The 20,014-nt window shown below is 40.3% G+C and overlaps 1 pseudogene; it reads right to left on the reverse strand.

The window, feature by feature from the left end:
* Positions 1-499: 499 nt before the first annotated feature.
* On the reverse strand, positions 500-6,460 carry LOC139707949 (uncharacterized; annotated as a pseudogene).
* Positions 6,461-20,014: the final 13,554 nt, after the last annotated feature.

A 20,014-nucleotide genomic window follows, 5' to 3' on the forward strand; every position in this document is an offset into this window, starting at 1 on the left:
ATGGGATATCTTCTGCGAACACAGTCCATCTTCATATGATAATAGGTAGGTACCAGGGACTGACTTCTTCTCATCTCTCCAGTGCTCTTATCCACCCACTCTCTGAAATCTAGTTTCCTTAGGATAAGGTCCCTTGGGGGAAGATTCATCTGTTCACTCAATTTCTGCATACATCCGTAGCATCTGCTGATAAGTCCAAATTTCCTCGCCACCGCAAAGGGTTGGTGAGTTCGTGGCATTCTTACTACATTCTTGACCTCGCATGCAGTAGTATTATTTGAAGGGTTTGTTTGCAAAAACCCGTAAGTCCATTTTTGAAGATTTTGAAGTACGATCTCTGTCATAAAGTACAAAATAATACCTTTTAAATGATACATTGTTCATTACATATATAGGTATATTTTTGAAGTTATGGTCAAAAGAAGCAAAACATTTCTTATTATTCTCTTTATTTTTCTTGACCTTTAATCGTAAATATCTCAATTTGGCAAATATGGACTTATCGGTTTTTGCAAACAAACTCTTCATTTGCTCCCCTCCTTTTTGTTGCTTGTTTCTTTCCACTACCCCGACACTGCTGCTGTAAGGTCTTGTTTATGAGACTTACTGTGGAGGCATGTTTCCTGGCATTGATTGTTATCCAAGAAAATCAGCTAGTACACCTCTATGCTCGGCTACTGCCAAGCAATATTCACAAAAGAGCCTCTCATGAAAGCTGAATGACTTGCACTTCTCCTCGCAGACAAATTTTGCCATGTCTCCCTTTTGTGTCACAGTGAAGTTTGATATTTCACTGAAACACACTGTTATTTTGGGGTTGTTGGGAGCATTCACAATGTTTCCAGGTGACTGGAGAATTAGTCCAGCTTTATGCCAAACATCTTGTAGCTGTTCTGAAGTGAAGCCACATACTGAGCTCTCATCAGGTCCTATTGACAACTCTGCATGCACTTCAGGTATCAAATTATGAGCTTGTTGGAGGACTTCCTTGTGTTCTTCTTTTGACATGTTTCGCCATTGTACCGTTTTTTTTTTTTTTTTTTTGGAGATGCTTGTGCTGATGATCTAGCTTGCGTTCCCCAATACCAAGGACTGCCATTTCTAGCTCCCGGTATTTAGAAATGACGAAGTCCTGAAGACATTTCGCAAGTTCGTCCCAACCTTTCTTTCCAGAGATCCATTTGGATACCATGGCATTTATTGACTCGGCATCATTTGTTGTGAATTGCCTTGGTGCGTCTCCCAAACCTGCCTGGTTGCGCAAGGGCTTCAACATGGACGTTTTCACATCTGCAGATTTGAAGCGACGAAACCAAGTAGAAAACTCAGCTTCTCTACCGGATTCTTCTGTCTCAAGAGCATCCCATTGAGGAGCCCATGCTGCCAATTGAAGTTCGTATTCTTCCTCTGTGCTGCAATCAGCCAATCCTTCATACCTTGTACCGTCTACCTGCTCGCCATATATTGAACGTACAATCCTTCTGGCATTTCTTCTGACACCCAGTTTGGCTAGCTTAGCTTCACAGTTTCTCTTATGATGAAGCATGCAATGAAGATGGCTTGAATCCTTGAAGCTCGAGGTGGCTGCTATGCCCTTCTGAAGTGCAATCTCTCCATCTGTCCCATAGAACTGTACACTTGTGTGCTGAAGAACTTTTGACAACTCGTTCCCAAAGTATCGGTAGGTTTCAAAATCTCTTCTCCCATGAATCAAAATTGCCCCAGGCATCAAGACTGACCTGTCATTGCTCCTGTTAACAAAGTTGTCATGCCGATAAGACGCGATTGTCAAATACATTGGCCCACAATCAAAAGTAGAGTCAAACACCAGAACTTTGCCCTTCTCACAAACGTTTCTCCGCATGTCTTCAGCTTGTTTATCTGTGTATAACACACATCTTGGCATTGATCCACTCCCCTTTTCATGACAAAATTCTACACTCTTCGCAAAATCTCCTTTCAAATTCATCTTTAAAAGCTCAGTAAAATCAGAGCTCTTAGCTTTCACACAACCATGGCGATACACCTGCTTCCTATCCCTTGGTACAGAGGCAAACGAGTGCAGGTCACTTCCTCCTTCTTTCTCATAGTACTCATCAACAACTTTCTGGGCTGAGGAGCAATGTGAAGACTTCAAGTTTTGAAGAAGTACCTTCTTAGATCTGACATATGGTCGTTCAGAGTGTTTCTCATTACCATGGGGACTGATGATTAGCTCGGTTTTTTCACCCTTCCACTCGTATCTGACCATGCATATTGGGTGCATAGTGCCCTCCTCTGCATCATGCAGCTCATACAGCATTCTTTGAAAGTTAGGAGTGTCCCTGTGCTTATAGTACTTACGAACAAACGTGTATGTTCTACAGCTGCCAATGTCTTCGCTGGGTCCAACATTTCCATCGTTGTTGACTGTAATTTTACACTTGGCCCTTCTGGGCTTTTGATACTTCCCTGTCTCATCACAAGTAATATCTTCTGCAAAACGGAGCTGAGAAGTATCTATCAAGAAGCACAATTCTTGGTCGCAACCAACTGGTACAGAGTTGTTAACTTGCACTGATGGGAACAGCAGTGCCTTTGCTATGGGCTCACTGTCTTTGAAGAAGGTACTCTTTTCTTTGAAGGCATGCCACTTCTGCTTGTACAATAGAGGTCCAACATTGCTGTTGACAGTTCTTGGTTGGAGTGGTGTCTGATGATCTTCCTCGTCTGCTGAATCACTTGATATAGCAACCCTCCTCAAGTTTTGGTCGCTTGAAAGTGTTGGACCATTCAAAAAAAGCAGTAGACCCAGCTGCAATGAAGACGTCATCTGGATTTCTGAAGAAAGAAAAGTATAAAATAAATACTCTTTAATTCAAACATAATATATATACTATTACAGTAGAACTTGTTACTGGTATTAATTGATTGAACCCACATGTTGACTACAAAAATCAGTTGTGCACATTACACATCAAGAGTACACGCAAAATACTTTAAAAGTAAATATCTGGCACATTTGATTTCTGTTGTCAGTGAATTCACACGCTGAAAATTGTGCAGTCATTTAATATTTGCAACTTGGCAACTGAGACTGCAAGTATTACATGTATGGCAGCATTATTCCATAGAAGGTATGGAGTATTGCATTTCTCCTCTGTATCACAACACTAAAGGTTGCATTTGGAGTGTGAAGGTATGTCACATTTGGATAAAATTTATGCTACCAAATCACTTTTTTTTGGGGGGGGGGGAGGGATGGTGTAGAGGAGGACCCTTTCAATTTTTTCATCTACGGTAAAATACACATACTATTCTGTCACATAAAATTCAGGTATGTTCGTCAACTACCAACCAGTAGGTGCATTATGGGTGCAGACATTTCAGTAGATTGCATATCTTGGACATGAGAGGCTACTTATTATTTGCCGATTCTCATGAACTGTTTCAATGAGCACCACCGTGACCTTCAAAAATGGCCATTTTATACATTAAATCTAGCAATTTAGACATCACTTGCTTGAAAAACAATATCCCCCCTCAATGGCTTTTGAGCCTTCCCTTATCTAAGATGACAACAAGCTGCCCCTAAGTACAGACGCATCAGTTCACTTATTCTCTCATTAACATTTCAAAATGATCCCCCCCCCCCCAACGAGCGCTGCAAACATACATGGATCTTCTTAGGTTTTTACCACCTGATGTAATTAAACTAAAATAGCCATGTTTTTCTTCTTTCTTTTCCACATCAGTTTTTAGTGACAATCTCAGCAGCAGTTCTACAGACACATGTATTGTCCAATACTAGTAGTTGTGACTTGTAGACAGCTCAGGCTTTTTCTATCACATTTATAGCAGCACTGTTACATGTGATACCTCACCCCTGCCAATAATTTAAATTTAATATGGTCACATGTGGTTGAGGTGACAAAACTGTACATATTTTATCAAACTCATCATTTGAAAATCAGCAAATACACCACATTATCATCAGGCACAGAGAGTCTCACTTTGTCAACTTACTCTTCATGAGCAGTGATCCCAGATGCCCCCTCTTCTTCCTCAGAAGAGATGACTATTACCCTAAAATAGAATAAAAAGAAAGAAAAGGAGATGATTCCAGTTTACTGGGGGAAAATCAAGAAAAATAGATGAAACCTTTGGCTCATCTTTCTAAAAAGTAGAAATTTAAGGCTTCCACTTCAAAAGTACATTATACATGTGATCATGTGTCATGAGTTGGCCCCCTTTTGCATTACAAGGTGATAGCAAAAGTATACACTTCCAGATAGGAAAAAAAAAAACTAAAGCACTATGATGGGGGTCCTGTCCGAGTACATGTATCCCCGGAACCCGTCACACATCCCCCATTCGGATAAATTTTGTGACTGCAGCAGGGAGTCCCTAAAATTAGACTTTTCACATCATGTTTTACTGCAACTAAATGCCAAGTTTCGTAACAATCTGGTAAAAACTGGTTCTAGAATATTTCCACCAAAAATGTTACCATGGTAACGAAGACTCTACCCATACCAAAAACAATAGGTGTCTTTGCCTTACCATAATGCACCTTTATACTACAGTACTGTAAGTTTGAAAATGATCCGAGAAGAACTGCAGCCAGTAGAGTGCTCTCAAGAAAATCTTTACTATTTTCACAAAGTGCTACCATGGAAGCGATGACCCCGCCCACACCAAAAACAACAGGCTTCTTTACTTTACCTTCTAATATCACTTATTTGTGCCAAATTTCAAGACAATCAGGGTAAAAACAGCAGAAGTTACAGGTTCTAGAACATTCCAGAAAAAAACATGGTTACCATGGCAACGATGACTACGCCCACATAAAAAAAAATGATAGGCTTCTTCGTCTTACCATTATGCACCTTCATGCCACATTTGAAGATGATCCAACCGCTGCGGTCGGTAGAGATTTTTGTTATCTTACTGTTTTCATCAGAACTTTTTCTAATGCCCTTCTATGGCAATAAAAAATGGTGTACTTTTGGAAAAATGATTTAGATCCTTACAACGGTGAATACCTGTCTAGGGTTTAAGATTGTGTAATGATGAAAAAAATCTCAAAACATAGGCAAAAATTCAAAAATATACAAGAGTAGCTGTATATTAAGTGTCACATTAATTATTGGGTGAAAAACAGTAAAGAAGAGTAAAATGGCTTTAATTTGATGCCTAATTTGTAGTCAGTTGCCAAATTTTGAAAAAAATATCAACATTCTTCCAGAAATAGCACTAAAATGTGCATTTTCCTATTGACTTCGTGCAGGTAGCACCCCTGGTCTTCTAACTTTAGAATGTTATAACTCCAGATCTATATATCCTACTTCAATGAAATGTTACAGGCAAATGGCATGGTTATACAGCTTCAAAATGATACAAAATTTGTTTGAATAGCTGTAATGGTTTTGAAGAAAATCTAACATTACTTCAACATGAAACCAAAAAGTGTAAGAGCACGACCATTTTGGAGGGACCAGTTCATTTCACATGACCACATAAACTGTATGTGCCAGGTTTGAGGTTCTTATCTCCAACCGTTCTTAAGTTATTGAAAGTACAGTGTATGGTCAGGTACATAATGACCCCTTTGCCCTTTGACCTCATGACCCCATGATTCCATCACATGATTGTCACCTTACCAAGGAAACACTTGCTACTTTTGAAGCTCTATATCTCAAATGACTCTTTTTCAAACAGTAATTTATCACAAGTACGGTGTATTTCCAAGTACATAAGGACAAGTAAAATTGATTCGTAGTTTCTCGTCCGGATTTTTTTTGAAAATGAGGAGGGGGTTCCATGTTATTTGATGTGTGATATTTTTCGGATACACAAAAATGCTATTGGGTCAATCTCAACACATTTTTCACAAATTTAATTTCATTTGTGCATGCACTACAGAGGCTCAAAACAAGGTATGATTGCATCATATTAATGGTTTTTGGTATTTCATTGTCTATATGTCCTCATATACTTATTTACATAATTTCAGAACAGAAATATCATATAATACAAAAAAAAAATTGAGGCGGCCATAAAAAAACGAGGGGACGAGAAACTAGAAATCATTCTTATTTGGCCTATTGACTTCTGTGAACTTTGGACTCTTGAAAGTATGTAACTTGCCAGGTTGCATGTTACTAAAGTTATCTCGAGGTTATATACCTCGTCATCTCGTCAGCAATATGATGCCATGCTTCACACCCATAGAAGCTCTTCAATTCTGTATTTCTTTTGAATCAATATTTTGTTTGCTTGTCTTTGATAAATGCTAAAAATGAGAATTTGTAATACCCACTGCATACTGTATTCATTTATGGCACTGCCAGTTAGTATCAGACTACATGTGGCAAGGCTGTCAACATGGTGAAAGTGGAGAATGGAAAGCTTAACTGAAAAATTTACAGTAAAGACTCTACCATAGCACTGACAAAAACAAAACTTACTCTGTTGCCATGGTATTGATGGTATCACTGATATCACTGGTATGCTCTGGTATCACTGGTATGCTCTAATGAACTCAATCTGCCTCTAGTCATCAGGTCATGCACATACCACTGTTGAAGAATCTTAAAAAAAGTAAACAATGACAAGTCCAAAAGAATGCATAAGATTGTGAGAATTTTATCAGTTTTCATTGACAACAAGCGATGAAAATATCCCCCCAACATCATCCATTCTCAGCTTTCTTTAGCACAAGCAGGTTGATATGGCTCTATTTTCATGTATCTGTAGAGGATAGGTCAGTTTATGAAACATAAAACACTGCAATAGATGAGAAAATCACTGTTAGAAGAATTTCATGAGGTAAACATATGTACAGTGTATTAATGGTGTCTAAGATTACATAATTGTGATCTGTAGGCTTAACTGGCTTTAATAAATAGTAATAAAAGAAATGAATAATTTTTAATACTAGTGCAATATATTTTTTCATATTTCTAAATTTCTAAGAATCATTTTTCCTTTCTTTGTTGTTGCTGTAGATAGAAATACACACACACCCATGTCATGTACCTCATGCAACTCATTACCATACTTAACTATGCCTACATTACATGGCAATTGAAATCATGTTTGGCTCACCTTTCTACAAAGTCAGAAACAAAACCTTCTGCCAAATCTCTCTGGTATGCTCTGGTATGGTTGCCATGGTATCACTGGTAATGTATGCTCTAATGAACTATGGGTCTGGTCATCAGATCATGCACATGCCACGGTTGAAGAATCTAAAAAAATAAATAAAAGAAAAATAACAATGACAATGACAAGAGAATGCATATATGATTGTGAGAATTTTATCAGTTTTCATTAATGACAACAAGCGATGAAAATATCCCCCCCACATCATCGATGGACCCCTTAATAGAAGAACTAGTAGCTGAAAAGGGTGTTTTCCTTCCCATATGTGGAGAACAAATAGATAAATACATAAAATATTTTTAAAAAATCCATTCTAAGCTTTCTTTAGCACAAGTAGGTTGATAAGGCTCTATTTTCATGTATCTGTAGAGTTTAGGTAAGTTTATGAAACATAAAACACTGTGCCATAGATGAGAAAGTCAGTCAGAAAAAATTCATGAGGTAAACATAATGTATTAATGGTGTGTAAGATTACATTATTGTGATCTGTAGGCTTAACTGGCTTTAATAATACAAGAAATAAATAACTTTTTAATACTAGTGCAATATATTTTTTCATATTTCTACATTTCTAAGAATTATTTTTCCTTTCTTTGTTGTTGCTGTAGATAGAAATACACACACACCCATGTCATGTACCTCATGCAACTCATTACCATACTAAACTATGCCTACATTACATGGCAATTGAAATCATGTTTGGCTCACCTTTCTATAAAGTCAGAAACAAAACCTTCTGCCAAATCTCTCTGGTATGCTCTGGTATGGTTGCCATGGTATCACTAGTAATGTATGCTCTAATGAACTCTGGCTCTGGTCATCAGATCATGCACATGCCACTGTTGAAGAATCTAAAAAATAAAATAAAAATAAACAATGACAAGTCCAAGAGAATGCTAATGATTGTGAGAATTTTATCAGTTTTCATTGACAACAAGCGATGAAAATATCCCCCCCATACATCATCCATTCTCAGCTTTCTTTAGCACAAGCAGGTTGATAAGGCTCTATTTTCATGTATCCGTAGAGTATAGGTCAGTTTATGAAACAAAAAACACTGCAATAGGTGAGAAAGTCACAGCCAGAAGAATTTCATGAGGTAAACATAGGTATTAATAGTGTGTAAGGTTACATAATTGTGATCTGTAGGCTGAACTGGCTTTAATAAATAGTAATAAAAGAAATAAATAACTTTTTTTTTTATATCAGTGCAATATATTTTTTCATATTTTTTAAATTTCTAAACATTTCATGTCATGTATCTCATGCAACTCATTTCCATACTAAACTATACCTACATATACATTACATGGCAACTGAAATCATGTTTGGCTCACCTTTCTTCAAAGTCAAAAACAAAATCTTCTGTCAAATCTCTCTGGTATGCTCTGGTACGGTTGCCATGGTATCACTGGTAATGTATGCTCTAATGAACTATGGGTCTGGTCATCAGATCATGCACATGCCACTGTTGAAGAATCTAAAAAAACAAGAGAATGTATTTGAATTTATATACGACTGTAATAATTTTGATAGCTGCTACTGGGAACAAGCGATGGCAGAATGTAATCTCTGTGTCTTACATACTGCCATCGGAGTGTAGAGTGGGTATAGGCCCTATGACGTAGTAAATCATCGTTTTTTGGCGAGTTTTGGTAAGAGCATGAAGAGTGGTGTAACGTTATAACGTTAGGTCATTACTCATACTATCATAGCATTTGATGAAACAGAAATTGAAAACACTGCATCAGATGAGACTGCACAGTGTCACTGTCACTGCTGTCTGATCTGGAGAATTTGATGAGGCAAACCCGTGCATTTATGGTGTAACATAATCATTACAACATTACATAATCAGATTTGTACTGTAGGCTTTCATAAATACATTGTAGTATTAGTTAGCCCAGGGAGGTGACCTCCCTGGTTAGCCCGACCAGACGCTGTAAGTACGCTGTGCGACGTACCAACGTACAGCGACTGGGCTGTGTATAGTTTGGTAGTGTATGATCATATGGTAGTGTGACCATATTTCGCGCATGTCCTAAGTTCGCACACAGGGCAATATCTCACAAACTAGAAAGAATTTCGAAAATCTGATAGCACTAATCGATAGAGGAACCTAAAATTACCTAGGCTAGGGACGAAATTTTCTTTGAAATTGGGTGAGAAATTCTAAAGATATTGACAAAAAATCGGCAAAATTTGCTGCTTTTTGCGTCCGTTTCTCAAAAATATGAAGTTTACCGACAAGGGGCCTAGAGTCTAGAAATCGTCATTTTGAGAGAAGATGTCATCAAATTAGTAAGTAAAAAATTATACCAAATGATTGTATGATAAATTGCCTTTCAAATGATGTAAATAGCTTACCTTTGATGGATTGTTATGTTGGATCAATCAGATGCAAACTCGTGTGCGTGAAATAAAGTCTCGTTGTTTTCATGACCATTTTCAGTTCCATGCGCGGCAGCAGCAGCACCAGCACGTACCATGCATCACGATATCGGATATCGTCGCGCGGGCGCCAGTTGCAAACAGATGTGGAACTTTACTGACAGTTTCGTAAATGTGAAAATTTATTTTAATTTTGTATGTAAATATAAGACTTCACTGAGGAAAAAAAAATTCAGATGAATTCTGTAGTTTTTTCAGATGAGAAAATAACTTACAACTTGTTTAAAAGACGTTAAATTAAAAAAAAAAATCAAAACCATTATTTTACCTTGGCCACCTTATCACAACGCGTATATTCGGTGAAAAGCCCCCCCGGTTGTGCCGTTTGGTAGCGTTACCTGAACTAACGCACCTAACGCTCCCAACGCACCCTTTCGGCAAAACCGGGGGGGGGGGGGGGGGGGCTTTGGACGAAGGGTGGTGTTCCCATTAACGCGACGCGCCACCACCCAACCCACCCTTTCGGCACAAGCCTTTGTTATCTAGATCTTTGGGTAACTCATGCGGCTTGTGCCGAAAGGGTGGGTTGGGTGGTGGCGCGTCGCGTTAATGGGAACACCACCCTTCGTCCAAAGCCCCCCCGGTTTTGCCGAAAGGGTGCGTTGGGAGCGTTGGGTCGCGTCGCGTTGACTGGAACCCCACCCTTCGTCCAAAGCCCCCCCCCCCCCCCCCCCGGTTTTGCCGAAATGGTGCGTTGGTACTTTTTCTTATGTAATATCAAAAGAATTGAATTTATATTTAACCTTCAAACAACCATTTCAAAGAGGCTATCGTCCGGATCGGTTTACACTCTATTACAACTTGGTCTACAGCCAGTTGGTCTAATAGACTGTTTAATATCAGTTGGTCTAATATATACCAGTTGGTCTAGTCATCATTTCGTCCAATTACTGTTTGGTCTAATTGCTATTTGTTGTTTAATATCAGTTGGTTAGATATGAATTCAAAACTCGTCTTTTAACCCTATAAAGCCCAAGGGGTGGGGGGGCACATTGTGCCCCCTACCCGATTTTCATTCGCCACTCCTTCGCCCTTAATTCAGTTTTAACCAAATTTGGTGACTTTTCTAAAAATCTTATTCCAAACATTTTGATATATGAGTAAGCTATATTTGATATTGCTGGTTGCCATGGCAACAATAAAACTGACAACCATGTCAGTCAGATTTTGCATATTTTTCTGTTCCAATTCCAATTAGGCCTACCCATATTATAATGTATAAAATGGGCGTTTCTTGGCTGAAATTTGCTGAAGGAGCAAAATGTGAAATAATTATGGCCCTGAAATGTTTTTCCTATTATTTCCTTTGTTTTTCTGTGACAATGCCATAAAACAGTAGATATAATAGAGATACTTGAAAATAACAGTATTTTCCAAAGATTGCCATTCTATTTTGTGTCATTTTGATTCCTCCACCCAAGTTATACCTCTGATATCATTTGTTTATCACATTATCAATCTGCAAACTTAAAATTCCGATATTATTGGTATATGAAATATGATAACTATATGCATGTACCTATCCCTAACAATACATCACAGGTCTCATAATGTATTTCTTTATTTGAATAGCGCCCCCATGTAGTGACCTTGAGAAATTTCGACCATAAAAAATAATGAGCTTTGACTTGCAAATCATTTGTGGCAAATATGAAAAATATTGGTTTATGATAATACATAGTGGGGATAAAGAAATTATACAGAAAAATCATGTTTTTAGCATATTTCCTATGTATTTCTTTATATTTTGGTGAATAGCGCCCTCTATGTTTCACCATGAAAAAAAATCAAGTATGCGGTCATGTAGACTATGAGTTGCTCTACCCATGTGCCGAATGTGACAATGAAACATCAAACAATAACATCAAGATAGCTTGGGCTTTATAGGGTTACATGAGAAAAAGAGAAAAAGTACCAACGCACCCTTTCGGCAAAACCGGGGGGGGGGGGGCTTTGGACGAAGGGTGGGGTTCCAGTCAACGCGACGCGATCCAACGCTCCCAACGCACCCTTTCGGCAAAACCGGGGGGGCTTTGGACGAAGGGTGGTGTTCCCATTAACGCGACGCGCCACCACCCAACCCACCCTTTCGGCACAAGCCAACTCATGCGGAGCTCGACGTGAGTCGTATCGCGCTCGGCATGGTGCACTCGTTCACGCCTACGTCCATGGCCCTACAGATTGTGTTGCATCAAGGAGATGGGAAGAGCACTTCCCTGGTTGCATGCAGCTGGTTGCCATCTGGGTGTGTGGCTACTATAGTAGTTCAACATCCGAAGCATGCATTACGGTCGATATTGCTCTACATGCATTGGCGTGCGAGAGAAGTACGCGAGCGCTGCTAGCACTGTTCAGCAGTATGCTCTCGTCACGAGGCGGGCGTGCGAACGTCATGGCTCATGCATACAGTATGTAGCCTATAACCTAGGTGGGGATGCAGCTGGTCTGATGCGACGAGACTACAAACAATGGATGCGCGCGAATACACCGCCTATGATCCAGTTGTTTGTCGTTGTTTTCTTATTTTTTTTTGAATGGGTGGCAGTCTTCTTACACGGAAAAAAAAAAAAAAAAACTGCCACCGATCGTGGCGCCTAGCGGACGCGGTAGATGCGTCCACTGTTCATAGTCTCGCCGCATCAGATGTATCGCTTGGCAAAGACAATTATCTCGCTCCATCATACGTTTAGCTTAACAGCAAATTACTAAGACAATAACTGCATTCTCCGCCTAGCTTATAGGCTATGCAATAATCCATCATGCTGAAATCAATATCACCACATTTCTTTTTGTTTGTTTTTTTGTTCCTACATCTTTTTCATAGGAGAATTTCAGGGGGGATATTTGTACAAGCCACCCCCCCCCGGATTTACGCCCATGGTTTGTACTATTTACACATACCTCGGCATATGTTTCGATATTTCCGATCGGTCAAGTTTACAGTCTGCGTCTACCAGCATCCCATGCCCTGTGTCAGTGATATCTAAAACTGTTTTGTATAATTTTCAACGTTTTATTCTATTCTATAAGATAAGTACGCTGCTGTGTTACTGCAAGGTTTTGGTTATTGTCTTCCCAACGTGACTAGTATATATGTAAGATTTTCGTTACCTTACTGTTCAAGACAGGAAAGATGCAGTAAGCAGTAAGGTTACTGCAAGGTTTTGGATATTGCTTGTTAACATGCAGAATGTATAATATAAGTTCTTAGAAGTATGATACGAAAGGAAAGTCCATAAGTTAGGTTTCGGTTCATATGTGAAGTGACAACATAAGTTATGTTGCTTGTATTTTTGGGAGAGGATGTGGTACATGTACAAGGCTCTACAGTTCTAGCTGTTTTTGTTTTTTGTTTTTTTGTTTTTTGGTCTGGAGTTAGCTCAAACAGATCATTACGTCTGTAGGTGAAAGCGTTACATCATGAAAGGATTTAGTTTTATTCGTCAGGCAGCCTTCGTTTAATTTTGTTGGGATGTTTGAGTATATGTGTGGTCATACCTTGCTGGATTCCTTTTGAAGTTTTAAACGAAGTTGAATTGTTTTATTTAATATTTTGATCCAAAGAAAGACAGAAGTGATTACGCCAGCGTATTGTTATGTAGACATGTACATGTATACTACTGGTGGTTAAAGCGCAATAGCGCCAACTAGTGTTTATTGCATTATATCTGTGACTGGCACTACTGTTGATCATCACGAATAAAGCCACTGTTTACATGATCAAAGATCATCCAGTATTCTCTCCTTAATTGCGCAGCCTTGAGGAACTCCATTCCGCAGATGGCGTGGTCTGCTGGACTGTCCATCACTAGTCTTCAGGACGAACCTCCTGTTGGCTAGACTGTTGCAGAGGAACCTCACCATGTGGCGATCACGGATTGTCTATCAGGGATAGACTTCACTCACTCCAGTAGAGTTGCTTGGAAGACTCTCAAACGCGTCACTGGAAACAATACCAAACCCAGAACATGTCCTGTATCAGCCAACTCCATCGCAGACCAACTTGTTAGCAATGGGCGATTCAAGGACTGTGACAAGGCCCACACTCGATCTATGAAGCAGGAGACCACGAACCTATGGCAGGCCCCGGGAGTGGATGGATGATTGTCGGCCCCCTACTCTCAGGAGGAGTTAGCTAATGCTTTAGCCCTACTTAGGAGTGGAAAGGCCCAAAGACAACATTCCACCGGAATTCCTTATTCATTGTGGGGTCAAATGTCAGAACGGCCGTAATCTGGCAGAACTCCCTAAGTCGATTTTGGTCGATTTTCAGGTTTTGAGTGTTTTGTGTCTTTTTTCTCCTGCTCTTTCAAGTGGGACAAAAAAATAAGTTGTGATTCGGTACAGAAATGTATTTTTAGAAAGTAATTTTGGCAAAATTCCTGAGAAGAGAGGGCGATTAATCTGGCAGAACTGCGTAAGGCGAGATACGAAATGAATTTTCCGATGTTAATCTCATCAACGTTTGTCGGCGCTGACAACTTTAATTACCATAGTAACAGTCAGTGACCAGAGCATCTCAGCCAATCAAAACCAAGGATTTTGCTGAAATTGGTCAGCGGCGACAGTTGTCGGCGCTCACAAGCGTCGATGAAACAACCCAGGCAGATCTGAATTGCGTAAGTCGACTTACGGACAACGCTTGGACCAAGGTGTTCCTGCATCCCGCACGGACATGGTATATCTTAACACGCGCGTGCGCTGCCTTGGTAGTGACGAACGCGCTGCGTGTCGAAAGCTAGCAGTGCCAGCTAGCTAGACACGTCGTACGGCTACGGCCGGAGTTGTACACGACGACAGTCTAGTCACGCTAAAGCAATGGATCCAAAAGCAATAACCCTCGTTACTCTTGAGGGAAATTGCCACTTTCTTTCCCTTCATAAACTGGCAGGCTTCAAAACAGGTCAATATGCGGTATGCCTTACTATTAAGTTTTGCTACAACCTATAGTTTTTTTTTTCGTTTTTTTTTGTTTTTTTTTTTTAAGCCTAGAGCATTTCTAGATCTAACAAACGCTATAGTTTGCATCTTGTCTGACATCACGCTCCAGTCAACTTTAGGCCTACATAGTACTGCAGCACTTGTCCATTGGGTGATTTCAAGTTCGGTGCTCGTGCTAGTGCTAGTGCTAGCAGCCAAATAACAGCCTTAAAGACCTAATAAAATGCTTGCAAAATGTTTTAATATGCAAAAGAAATGTAAAATATATGTCATGATTATCAATGTAAACATGTTGTCAGTGTCGTTCCGGTTCTTATCGATTCTGGAAACTCCCCCAAATATCACATTTTTGGAGGACCTCGTTGCAGCTTTTGCGAAAAAGATAGTCACGTGACCAACACCCCTAAACCGATTGATGAATTAAGCACGGAGTTGTGCTCAGAATAGCAGACGCCGCACAGCACAAGCACTTAGATTACTAGCTTGGTACACGCGCGTACACGTTAGCTAGCCCAGCCAGGCCCGGGCCCCGCGGGATGTGCGCTCCCGATCAACCCAATGACTGTCGACATGTACGCATTAGTACCACGTACATTATCACAAAGTTAGCTTGCACAAATACCTGGTACCTGGAGCATAATGTCTTCCCCTATATGGGTAAACTTCGACATTGATGATGATGATGATGATGAAGACTGCAGCTCTGACGATAGCGGAGAAGAGGAGGCACATGAAGTTGAAGGGGAAGATGGGGAGCGAGAGGCAGCCGATGAACCAGAACGTTATCGTGGGGCTGCACCTTACCGATATGAACCAGCTGCATCTCACCCGCTGCCAGTGCAAGAGCGTATGAACACGGCACCAAGTCCGAGAATAGACCTAACGGAAACGATCGCCTGGGAAATACAGAGTGGTATGTCTGGTATGCCCCCATAAAGTTTAACGTTAGAAAGGATATACTGTATTCTACATGATTGACATTGTAAGTTGTAACTGTCTAGTAAGTAGTAGAAGAACAGACCCAGCTCGCTCACAAAGTGAGCGGCTACTCCGGCCGCAGCAAGCGGGAGCGTCCCGGCAGTGGCCTGTCCCGTCGGCCGGCGCTAACAAGTTAAACTGCCGTACTAGTAGTAGGTCTAGTAGTAGATCTAGTAGCAGTCTACTAGTAGTAGTAGTCTACTAGTACGACTACTAGTAGTATTACTATTACCACTAGGTCTAGTAGACTAGTAAAAGCAGAATATTTGGTAGTAGTACAGAGGCTATACTCTAGGGGGATATGTTACAGGGTTGGTCGTGGCTCAAAAAAAAAAATGCTACAAATAATACTGTTGAAGGAAGCCCCGATGCCGTTCTTATCTACCGGTGAACGCCACCTTGGGGCTGAATTCACGAGTAGGTCTAGGCCTATAAAGCAGGCGAGTCGCCGTAGTATCAGTACAGACAAGCAGTGGTGGTGGGGCTATCGTGAAATAGGCCCCACGCAGTGCGTGTGCACCCTACCCGTGCGTTTATAGCAAGCAAGGGTAGGTCCTCCTAGGGTTTAGGGTTAGGTAGGGTTGTATTTATGGTTAAATTGGCCGTTTAATTAGTCGAGGTACATATTAGGAAGTCATTTTCGCCGCATTCACGAGTATTGACTGTGGAAGGCAGCCCCACCGCCGTGCTTACCTACCGATGAACGCCACACGGTGGGGCTGAATTCACGAGTATTTAAACAGGCGAATCGCCGTAGTATTAGTACAGACACGCAGTGGTGGGGTTCATTTCACGAGTTTGCCGAAAATAATGGATATCCAAGCGTACCACAGTTGTAATCTGTATTATTGACAGTATTAAATCCGATACAATTCATTCAATATTCTTTTGTCTAAAGGCTTAGCTAATGACGATAGTGCAGCGCAGCACATGCTATGCGCTCGCTAGCTCGCTCCCCCGCCAGCGCTAGCCGCCGGCCGGCTGTCGTTGCATAGCATAGCCTGGCTGGTCGGACAATCAATATCGACGACTCCGTTCTTAGACGTCATCACAATTTAGAAGTGATAGTGCGCCGCATGCGGCGAAAGTATAGAAAGTTTTCCAAAACCGAGGAAATTGCATCCATTATGTTAACAAATAACGAACAAAATTCAGAATAGTAAAAAAAAAAACGCACAACCATAGAATTACTTAGAATTTAACATTTAACAATATTGTTACATCATTGAGAAAAAATGTCAACCATTTTATTAGGTCTTTAAATCGACCTGCAACACCGACGTTTAGATTAACGAGGCGATACCGATCAAAATTATCGATCACCAGCACTAGGTGTTGGAATCACAGCACCGCGAGCTCCGCGGGAATTGCGCGACGAAAAAAGTGATGGCCGATAGTTGAAGTCAAATATAAAAAGATGTAGCCAAAACTGCATAGTTTTAGAATTAAAATGCCGCAAATTTCACCCCTTCTTTAAAACACGATTATCTTTATTTTGCTTCCAGGCTGAGATTTCTATGGCCATGTCTGTAGTGTTCGTGTTGTTTATGTGGGCGACCATTGCATTAGCATAGACTTTGCACGTAATACGTGCATCTCTTACGTAAGTGAATAAGGGTCTCGCACGGCAACGCTATACACCAGCACCGAACTTGAAATGAAGAAAATGATAATCCCTAGGGGCTAGTGTTGGTCAATAAGGAAAAAGCACGTAAATTGCTAACACAGACGGCGGAGCTCGGTTCAGCAAACGACATTCAACACCGAGCCCAGCACCAGCAACCGGAAATACGTCATAATTTTTGAGGTCAACTCCCAACACCGACGTGATTTCAAGTTCGGTTTTATCGCCGGTGCTAGTGCTGAGATAGCACTAGCACTAGCACTAGCACCGAACTTGAAATCTCCCATTGTTAGTGTACGTGAAATTAATGTACTGTGCGGTAGCGTAGGTCACGGGAACAACAATATCTGTAATCCATAGCTTCTTATTTTGTTTTTCATTGCAATAAGCGGTTAGTCGGCTTGGATCTATGGGATTGATCTCGAGAAGTTTAATGGATATCTAGGACACCGCCCATAACGATGGCATTTTCGATCCAATCCTACAGACGTCAGAAATTGGCCAATACTAACACTTTTACAAGTCTACTTTTTAATACCGGTACCGTACCGGTACTGGTTCTCCCGGTAGAGTTGTGCAGTAGGGGCCTACTAGACTACTGGGGCCTGCCGTTACTTAACTTAGGCTGAATCGCCGGTTGTTCTGTCTTTACTCAGTTTTCTATTTTTCTGGATTTGATTCGGCATAGACATTCTTTAAGTCTGTAATATGAAGAATCTAGAATCTACAGGTTAAAAGCTAAATTATAACCATTTAGCCCTAGAAATAGATCTGAAACTTAGATCTAGATCTGTGATCTGTAGGCACCCTACTAGTAACGTTACTACTATTACTAGACATTGATATAGGCTATAGACTTTATAGACTTACCGTTAGTCATTAGATAGGCAGGTTAGACTTTACGTTGTTCTAAGATCTATTATAACATTAGTAACATTGGTAGGCCTACTAGGCCTAGATCCCCAATAGACAGTCTAGCTCTAGATTTAGCCCCTACCTGGATATAGAGTCTAGATCTAAAGTCTAGACAAGAAACCAATTTTCATTGATATTACTTGTTTGTTAATGACGCCCCAAAATAGACGTCTGGATGTTACATAGACCTAGCTAGACAATCGAGTAGAAAGAGTTCGAGAGTTGTAGTAGGCCTACCTTTTAATAGGCCTGCGTAGAGAGTATTAAACGGTTAGAATAGTACTAGGCCTACCCTAGTACTGTAGTAGGCCTACTGTAGGATTCGACACAAACGAGACCTAGGGTCTATTTTTTATTTTTAATAAAGCTTTAAAGAAACTTTCAGTCAGGCCTAGTTCCTAGTATTCTTTAGTTTAAATGTGACCCTGCACCTCAAAACAAACAAAAAGTCGCCAGACATGAATTTTTAGTTAAGACCATATTCTGAAAGAACAGACTTTAAGCTTTAAAATGATGTATAACTCAAATCAAATGGACTCTCCTAACCTATCTAAATATTGGAAAGAAAGCGCAAACTCAGGAAAAGTGTGAACTGAGAAAAGAGGCTCTGAAGTAGAGTGTCTATTCAAGCGCTTAAAGGGACTGTACAGTACTGGTTGAAGTAAGGATTCATGTTTTGAACATTCCTAAGTGAGATAATGAAAAGCCTCTTATGAAATATGAAAGAGCATGTAATTTTAAGAAGGATTCAACGTTTATTTGATGAAAATTGGTTTTCAAATGGCTGAGATATCCAAGAAAGTGCTAATAATAAAAGGCGACATGCCCCAACTTTATTAGTATCTCTTTGTTTCACCTTGTTTTTGGATATCTCAGCCATTTCAAAACCGAATTTCATCGAATAAACTTTTGATACCCCTTAGAACTGCATGCTCTTTCACATGTCATAGAGTGGTTTCTGAATATCTCACAAAACGTTAAAAGCTAAATCTTCACCTCGACCAGAACTGTACATACCCTTTAAGCTTTACCAAACCGTGCTGGCTGTGCGATGAATGGGACAAAAAGCAGGAAGTGAACCACTAGAGTAACAACAATGAAGGAATTATCAGATTAAACTGGAATTAAACATGCCTCATTAACACATTCTGTCCATAATTAATGCCAACTTTCAAAGCAGTAGCACTATCCTTTCAAAAGTTATTAGAGTTGAAAGTGAAGAGTGTGGACAAGGTTTTTCAGAAATGAAAAAGGGATTCTAAAGACACACATAATCACACTATTCTACCAAAAATGTTCGAGATGAACTGCTAAAAAACATACTTTCCTGCCAGTTTTATGATACCAAATTTTAGCATAATGTAAAAGAAGATCCGCTCTTTCAGAAAATATGAAAAAGTCAAGTTCGGCTAGGTTGACCCATTTCACTTATCTTCAGTCCTCACGCAAAATCAGTGTGTGCGACTCTATGTTCGTTTTGAGGTGCAAAGTCACAAATAGAGTTTAGGCCAGTTGTAGGCATGCTAGCTCTTACTTTGGCCCCTGGGCATAGAGTAGAGCTACCAAGTCTCACGCATTCTGCGTGAGACTCGAGCATTTAGGGGCCATCTCACGATCTCTCGCATAACACCCATTTTTCTCACGCATCGGGCGAAGTCTGCAACTTGGGCCTATGATAATGAGCATAGCTCAAAAGATTAAAGTGATAGTTCCAATTGAAGGTATATTTTATCTCGTAATGTACGGTAGAGAATTCAGCCATTGGCTGCGCATTAGCCATTGGCTGAATTTGCGTAATATGAGAGGCCGTTCCGCGCGCAATCGCCATCTTCGTTCCAGCGCAATGTTCGATCGCGAAGCGATTTTTATCTGACCGGAAAATCGGAAAATATCATCGAAATCTGCAGAAATACGGAACTGATTTCGTGCTCTCTTACAAGCGTGATTATCGTTTTCAGC

The sequence above is a fragment of the Diadema antillarum genome, unplaced genomic scaffold (assembly GCF_040938485.1).
Source record: "Diadema antillarum isolate AM-2024a unplaced genomic scaffold, OU_Dant_1.0 seq00001288_RagTag, whole genome shotgun sequence".
Taxonomy (NCBI): Eukaryota; Metazoa; Echinodermata; class Echinoidea; order Diadematoida; family Diadematidae; genus Diadema; species Diadema antillarum.